The sequence below is a fragment of the Zea mays genome, chromosome 1 (genome assembly GCF_902167145.1).
Source record: "Zea mays cultivar B73 chromosome 1, Zm-B73-REFERENCE-NAM-5.0, whole genome shotgun sequence".
In the NCBI taxonomy this organism is placed as follows: Eukaryota; Viridiplantae; Streptophyta; class Magnoliopsida; order Poales; family Poaceae; genus Zea; species Zea mays.
Window position 1 is genome coordinate 89595893 of NC_050096.1, and position 9084 is coordinate 89604976.

Here is a 9084-nt window from a genome sequence, read left to right on the forward strand (position 1 = left end):
CAACAACCCTCATGGATCACCCAGCATGGATCGCCCAGCCCATCGCCGCACCAGTCCAGCCACCTACCTCGCTGATGATCTCTTAGCTTAGTTGTGATTGTGAGACTTGTGTGATAAACTTGTCCTGAACTTATGTTTGAGAGTTGGTAATACTTATGTTGGTGAAACTTGGTATGAATAGAGACATGTTTGTCAAAAACTTGTTAGATTTGTGAAATATGTGGTCTCTCTTATGTATGTTATGGTTATGTGATATATGTGATGTATATGTGATGATTATGTGATATATATTTTGTTTGTTTGGATGGAATAGAAAAAACAAATAAAAAAGAGGTATTTGAGTCACTTTGCCGAGTGTAACACTCGACAAAGAGGTGTTTTGCCGAGTTTTCAGGTCATAGCACTCGGCAAAGATGGCACACCTGAACACCAGTAAAGCTTCTTTGTCGAACGCTATGTCCTCGACACTCGTCAAAGAAACAACCTGTGCCGGCAAAGTTGCTGACAAAGGGCCCCGCTGGCGACCTCGTTGCCGAGTGCTAGTCTGGCAGACACTCGGCAAATAGGAAAACTCTTTGCCGAGTGCGAGGCTCTATCGCCGTTACCAGCCGCCATGACGGCGACTTTTCTTTGCCAAGTAACTGTTAACACTCGGCAAAGTCTTTGTCGAGTGCCTGATAAAAAGTACTCGGAAAAAGAAGACGTTGCCGATGTACAGTTCGTCGTGCTTTCTTTGCCGAGTGTCACACTCGGCAAAACATTCGCTGAGTATTTTACAAGCTTTGCCGAGTGTTTTAGACACTCGGCAAAGCAGCTGATTCCGGTAGTGTAACACTGGCGGCACTAAAAAATGTCAGTGGAAATAACTCTAGGACCGCCACTATAGAGCTTCTATGTACTAGTGTGGTCTACATGCCAAACACTTTCATAAACTATGCAACTTTGAAGCAGAGCGAAGTTCATGAAGCTAAGCTACACCAAACACCCACTAAATCATTCTAAGTTTGTTCTCCAATCAAACATCTCAAGTTTCACTAAGTTTATATAATAAAATACTAACATTAATAACGTCAAATAAGTATTATTATAGTTAATTCTATTTTTATTACACACATATGTAATGTTATAGATTTTTTGCATTTCTTATGAATTTAAATTAAATTTAAAATTCTTTGTGTTTTGAACAAAGCTAGAATAACTTGTGATGGGGAACACAAAGAGCATTAAATCGAAACCTATCCGGCTACCTCCAACAGTTTGCTTATCTCTATCTCTTATTTTAAACTTTATATGTAAACAATACAATTTATAATACAAAACTAAAACATTGTTTTATAGGTGTGCTGGACATAGCCTTAGCCTACTGAATTGGATCCGACGATTATGCAGAACCAAGGATCCGTTCACAGTTGTCCACAAGACACAAGGCTATCTCCATCTTTCAACTTTGTACAAATAGTGTTTGCACCGTAAGTTTATCTTCAACAGCTATCTTACCGTGCGTTTGGATGTTGGAATTTAGACTCGGAATTCAGAATTGGAATTGACAAACCCGAATTCTGGTGTTTGGATGGTCACAGTATTTGGAATTGGAAATCCACCAAATTCCGGCCGGTATTCAACTCTACACACGCCTCCACTCTCCAATTCCGACCCTCCACCCTCTGATTTGCTCGGAATTGAACTGGATTTGGTATTGGATCCGATTTCCAAAGCCAGGCTGATTTGGTATTGGATCCAATTCAATTCCACCGTCTTCAATTCCAACATCCAAACGGAGCATTAACTTATTTTGCACGGTCTGCTGGTCACTACCTAAACATGTCCTCTCCATGCTTTCTGGGACTCTCCGTTCTACCCTTCCACTGCTCGGCGCTCGCACACCAGGTTCCATAACACCGACCAGATGTTCCGTGTCCGTATGATCGTATTCGTATCACACGCAACGATGAACCAGACTCCGCGACATCGGTTTTGCTAACGGCACTCTAGCCGCTCTCTCGCTGCAGTTCCGTGCCGCGGAGGCTCACAACACGTTTGAAGAAATGCGCAGGAGCCATGGGGTCATCGTCCCAGTGGTGATGGGTCATGATTCTTGCGGTAACCTGGCTCACTCAGGCTCTTCATCGGTGACGCTCGTGCGATCCCGGCAATTTGCAACGGCCGTGGCCTCGTCACTGTCGCCGCCTGTCAGTCGAAGCACTCCTCGCCGCCACGCGCGCGGAGGGGAGCCCGCGCGGATATTTGGGTTAAATAGCACCTCATACGGCGGGTTTATCAAGATAGCGGAAGCTCCATCGCGAGGTCGAGGCAGATGGGGTGCGCCGAGGGGTTGATGCCTTGAGGGGCTGATTGATTGATTCAGATTGAAGTTGTGGGAATCAACGATGGGTAGAGTGCGATGGATGTCTAGTCCATGGACAGTGTGATAGTCCGGATGAGTAAAGGTGGGCGCCAGAGTCCTGTGGAGGAAACATTGAACATGTGTTGAGGGATGAAGGTTTGTTCTCACTGTTTCATAGGCAAAGTTTTTTTTACTGAATTTCATGTGAGTATATATGAACTACGGATCAAGTAGTTTAGAGTCTGTTTACTTGGTTTAGGATTATGATTTTCTCAGATGAGATTGTACTGTTTTCAGATTAATATGACTGCACTTCTGCTTCCTATAAACATATTTGAATGTTTCCACGTGTTAAAATAATCTCTTGATTTGAAACTGGGAAATATTTTAATGATCTTTCAATTCGGACAGTTTTTATAACCTTGACCGGACTTTGTACCTTATATGATGCTGAGTTATTACTATTCAGAACAGAACTTGAGATCATTGTACTAGCATGCTTTACCAAGTTTTGCAACGATACCTGTCATATACTATATATGTGCTCTTTGAGTTGTATGGCTACATGTTTTTTTCAATCCAAGATTTTCTCAAACTGTCTCTAGGCTTTGCATTGCAGGTAATAATGTATTGGACAAGTCTGATTTCCTGCACGTTGATCCCAATGTATGTCAAGGTTTCTCAATCATGTGTTTTTCTGAAAATAATGTAATATGCCTTATTTTGTTACGGGGCATGTAATCGTTACATTCTTTTCAAGTCTATTTGAGTGAGGAAGTTTGTTATGACCGGCGTCACCTATATACGCCAGTTAGTTAGGGGCAAAATGCCAAACAATTTTCTTACTTAGATATTTTGCATTGTTTTCATAAAGTAGGATTATGGTTGATTTTATACTAGAATAATGATTGATTTTTTATTAGAAGGCTTCCATAAAAATAAAGATTGCTTAGCGATCAAATAAGTCTCTCTATAGAAGAAGAGAGGATGTATCAATCTAATCAAGTAAGGCATCTTGCCTGTCCTCAGAGGCCATCTTCCACTTCTCTCTCCTTTGTCTACTCCTTGCCCGTGACCACGACTCCAATGAGCCATAGGGGCTACACACATCGGCCATCGATCTACTACCCATACAACTTATGCAATTTCGTAGGATTCCAGATCATGTCAATATGGTATCAGAGATACCAGGTGACGTTGACTCTGAGAAGCAGTCGTCAATCCCACCACCACCGCTCGCCGACGCCATCGTGAAGTCCTTGACAGACATTGCCATGAAAGTGGCCAATGTCTCCATCCGCATGTCGTGGCTAGAGCACCAACAGACATCCTCTTTTGTGGGCGCCATGCACTAAGGTTTCCCTACGAGATGTCGGGATATGGTGCACCAATGATTTCGTCCTTCTTCACCGCCACCTCTATGCCTCCCACCACCACCCTACCCATGTGCCTCCCACCACCCTCCTGCACACCATAATAGCCAACGTTGCCCCTCTTCCCATTCAGCAGATCAATGTTCCCTCAACTTTCTCTCCTCGCCATTCTATAGCCAATGTTTCCGCAAGGGCTGCCTTTCTCATCTGCACGGACGCCCTCCACCGTTGATGTTGCTGGCACACCAGTCGGTTTGGGTGTTCCCTGCTTCAGTATGCTTGACTTCTCCACCTACTACGACAAGGAGGTCCTCCTAAATTGGCTCAACCATTACGAGCAATTCTTTTGTGGGTAGGGTACGCTTGCCTCAGATCAGCCCTGGCTCGCCTCATACCACCTTGAGAGTGTGGCCCAGACATGGTATTATACCCTGGAGAAAGATCAGCGCAATGCCATCGTGGGAGAGGTTCAAGGATCTTTTTCGAACTGGTGAGGCTCCCCTTCCATGTCACAGTCCAACACTACCAGGAGCGCTTCAATGCGTCAGTGTGCCACATGCCGAACCTTCTACCAGTCCAAAATCTCGACCTCTTCGTTGGGGGTCTTCTAGAGCACATGCAGTCGACATCAAGCTCTGGGAACTCTGGGACCTGCAGACAGCCATGCACCTAGCGTGGACCTACGAGCATTGCGTCGCGGCCACCATGCTAGCTCTGGCATAGTAGACCGCCTGGCCTCCCCAACGCTCACCATTAGTGCTACTTGCCCTGCTGCACGCAATTGTTATGGCCACGCTTGTGTCATCTATGTCACCTGTATCACCGCCAATGACAGCCCTATTTGCTCCCTCGCGCTAGTTCTGTCACCTCTTACCGGAGAAGATGAGCGAGCATCGTCGCCAAGGGTTGTGTTACAATTGTGATGAACCATATGTATGGGGCCACCATGGCAACATCTGTTCTATCTTGAGGTCATCGACTACGTGCTTGACAAGTCGCTCGAGGACAAGAGCGTCGAGGTTGTGGCTGAGGATGGGTCTGATGCCTCAATAATCTCCCTCCACGCCATGGTCGACATACATATCAAGGACACCATGCACCCCCATGCCTACATTCATGGCCACCGGCTTCTTGCCCTCCTAGATAGTGGCTTGACCCACAACTTCATCAATATCAGGGTCATGCGTCGCATCAGACTAGTGCCGGCGAACAACACCAACATGCGGGTCACGGTGTCCAACAGTGACCATGTTCCCTGCAAGGGCGTGGCACACACGTGGCCATGTGCATCGATCGGGAGAACTTTACCATTGATCGCTTCAACATTGACGTAGTTGGGTTCGACCTCATCGATTACCTTCAAACCTTGGGGCCCATCCTGTGGGACTTAGGCCCTCTGCATGACATTCTGGCGGAGCGATCGCCACATCCTCTGGAAGGGCGTGGGATCCCCCATGATGATACACCACAACCAGCATTGCGCTCCATCGCGGACAACCCCCAACAACCGTTGTTGGACCGCCTCCTCCAACAGTACAACATGGTCTTCGACAAGCCCAACGGGTTGTTGCTGACGTGTCCCTACGATCACTAGTCCACCTGCTATCGGGTACAACACCAATGGTTGTATGCCCTTATCGATATCCACAGTTGCAGTAGGATGAGCTCGAGTGGCAGTGCGCCGCCATGCTGGAGCAAGGCATCATCCGGCTAAACATGTCTCGGTTCTTGGCATTCGTGCTGCTAATCAAGAAGGTAGAGGGCTCCTAGAGATTCTGCATTGACTACCATGCACTAAACGACTAGATGTTCAAGGACAAATTCCCCATCTCCATCGTCAAGGACCATGACTCTGTCTTCACTAGTCACATGTGGCATGACCTCTTCATGATGGTTAGCGTCATGCTTCACTTGAGCACAACGTTCCACCCTTAGATGGCAGGTCGAAGGTAGTCAACAAGGTGATCACCATGTACCTTTATTGTGCCATGGGGGACCATTCGTGTGCCTGGGTTGATTTTCTTCTTTGGACCGAGTATTGCTATAATAATTTGTTCCACATGGTGCTCCACATAACATGCCCTTTCAGGTATTGTATGGCTAACCCATGTCACTTGTTCTTCCGCACACCACAGAGGCAGCTCAAATAGAGATGTTGGATGACATCATGGTGACCGCGATGCCTTCCTCATGGAGGTTTGCAAGCGTCTTCTCCTGGTCCAACAGTATGCCAAGTGCTATTATGATAACTGCCATCGTGAGACTAGGCGTGACTCCATCTCCACCGACCGACACACTCGTTGGAGTCTTGGCCCAAGGGTAAGTATAGGCCATGCTATATCGTCTCCTTCCAAGTGCTACAATGTGTCAGACAAGTGCCCTATTGCCTTCAACTTCTAGAGGGCCCTTGTCTTTCTGACGTGTTCTACCTGGGCTGCTCAAGCCGTTCCGAGGACCCAGACGACTGAACCACCCGTGCTGCTTGTATAGGATATCCAACACTGCTTGGTCTGAAGCATGTTTTGTGTGCCCACCTACGTCGGGACGACTGACACGTCCTCGTTCAGTGGCATGGCCTGCCCAATGATGACACCACTTGAGAGTTGCTTCAACAATTCAAGGACCCCTTGTGACGTCCAGCTTAAGGACGAGTTGTTTGAAGAGGCGAGGGGTCATATTTTGACCAACGTCACCTATAGGTGTAGGACAGTTAGGGGCAAAATGCCAAAGATTTTTCTTAGATATTTTGTCTTGTTTCTATAAAATAGGATCATGATTGGTTCTTGATTAGGATAATGATTGATTCTTGTCTAGAAGGTTTCCATAAAAATAAGGATAGCTTGCTTTGGAATCAAGTAAGCCTCTCTATATAAGAAGAGATGTATCAGTCTAATCAAGCAAAGCAATTATCTTGCCTGGCCTCATGGGCCATCTTCCACATATCTCTCGCTCGTCTACTCCCTATGTGCGGCCATGACTTCTATGCGCCACGGGGGTACATTACCCGGGCATTGATCTCCTATCCATATAACTTATGTAGCCATGGTAGGATTTTAGATCCTATCAAAGTTTGACCATCTTTCTCTAGACAAAGAGAATTGTTGAAAAGTTTTGTAAATTCATAGCAGCTAGACTTCAGTGGGGGAATTTGAGATCCTCCACAAGGACTCTTTAAAAAAATGGCAGGCCCAATGTCGTAAGCCTCCACATGAGTGTGGTCTATGAAAGGGATAAATTGAGGCAAGTCTTCCTCCGCAAATATGGAGAGGCTGCTTCGAACATATGACCTAGTGACTCGGTGAGACAGCTCTTACCCTAGACCAACTCTTCAACTGGTCACATTTGTTTCTCAAATGTTTACCTGCCGGTAGTTCAACACCTCAAGTCCTCAACACAGCACATAGCTTCACAACACTCTGCTCTTGATGATTACTTCAGATGTCAATCTTGGCCGATCTCTCCAACTCCCTTGGAGTGAGGGAAGCCATATGGCATTGTTTTAGCTAGAGAATTTGGAGCAAGAAAACCTCCACAATTTTGCAAAAGGTTAGTCTCTTTTGAAGTAACCTGTGAAAGACAAATAGAGTGAGGTAAAATTGTTCACCGTAAAACATGCATGGTCGTGAAAATCGCATAGGATGCATATTGGTCTACTGAATAGCTTATTAAGAATAAGCTCAGTGTAACACTTGAGCATGCTCTGCCTTCAGATCGAGCAGTTGTGCACTGTCTCAGATTGATGATAAGAATTTACAAATTTGGGTACTTGTGATTGCGAGCTTCATGCGGTGGTTAAACCTTTGTATTTGATGTTTCGATAATAAAGCATTAGTTTCTCTACATTATCTACAATGGAAAGACAAATGGACACATTTCAGATCATTTTGATGATCATAGTTTGCTTCCAAAGCTTTGCTCCTTATGTGCAAAGAGGATGCATAGACTTGACTTCCTTCAAGGCCCATCAAGTGTTAGGGTGTTGTCATGTGGCACTGGGCTTAATTTGAACACTCAGCGTTTGATAGCGACAATTGCAGTCTAGCTGTTGAATGGTATTCTTGTTTGATGGCATGAAATTAGTAACATTTAATTTCCCATAACATAACAATTATGTTTCTTCAACTCACAGAAAGGGCGCTTTGGCTTCTTTAAGATCTCCGTGGTGCGGGGTTTTTTTTATATGTGTTCTTGCCCCATTTTTTTCCTTCTTAAACCAATGATACTAAGCCCTCCTGCCTGTCCAAGCAAAAAGAAATGATACATTCTGTTGGTTTTGTTTGTTCATCTGGGGGATTGGAAATAGAAAACTTCACTCTACATGGTATTATTAGATTGGAAACAATGTTTTTAATCCATCAGAGAGCTAGTAGTCTTACATGTTCAGTTTTTATGACTGATCCGCAAGTCCTAAACATCCTATGCATCTTCCGGTGCTTGTTGTTTTGCAGGAGCACAGCTTTTATTTTATCACGCAGCATAATTGGTTCTATCTACTGTTGCTTCTTTGGGCTGCTATTACGAGTCATATATCATGTCTAAGTTTGTTTTTCCATCTCCTATTTTTACACCTTCTCTGGGTTGGGATGTTCATGACATGCCCCCGAAGAAAATAAATACACATTGTTCTGCAGCAAACTATAGATGGCCATTATTGGGTCTTGATGTAACCTCTTTAGGTACAACTGGCTCCTCAACCTGATAAACATTCCAGGTGCATTATATCATCCTTTTTTGCCGTCGTGGAAAGTCTGTCAAATGCTCTTCATAAATTACGCCTCTTTGTAGAGCCTTCTTCTTGAAGATAAAAGAGCATCTCCTTTCGTCGATCAGATGCCTTACGGCAGACATGTGTTCGGCATTGACGCATTAGCCAATTTCTAGGGATATATTCCTGCTTTCCAGAAATCTTATGCAGGAACATTATCATGCATAACGTCAATTCTTAGTCAATTTAGTGGTAGGCAAGTGGCAAAAAGAATTTAGCGTTAGAAACAAATTTTGCGTGCCTGACGAAGACAGGGAATTCTGTACGAAAGCGTATTGCCCGAGCTACCATCGGTTTATTAATTACAAGTCTGTTAGCCGGGGAAGGGTTTTTTTTTGGGGGGGGGGGGGGGGGGGGGGGGGGGGGGGGGGGGGGGGGCACAAGAGCATTATATTTTTGATTTCCCTCCCTGTACGGCGATATTTTGTCCTGCTGCTTGTTTTCTTGCACATGTGAGGGCTTGTTTGGGATCAAAGGTAATGGAGTGGATTGAGGGGACTAGAATCCCCTACTACTTAATTTTGAATAGTGAGGGATTATAGCCCCCTCAATCCCCTCCATTACCTTTTGTCCCAAACAAGCCCTAAAGCTCGTTTCATTCC

General features: G+C 45.1%; 1 long non-coding RNA gene across 1 annotated transcript; it reads left to right on the forward strand.

The window, feature by feature from the left end:
- The first annotated feature begins 1504 nt into the window (after nucleotides 1–1504).
- LOC103637632 (uncharacterized) lies at nucleotides 1505–3129 on the forward strand. Its single transcript, XR_004855279.1, has 2 exons — nucleotides 1505–2500; nucleotides 2964–3129. It is a non-coding gene; the product is annotated as an uncharacterized lncRNA (long non-coding RNA).
- Nucleotides 3130–9084: the final 5955 nt, after the last annotated feature.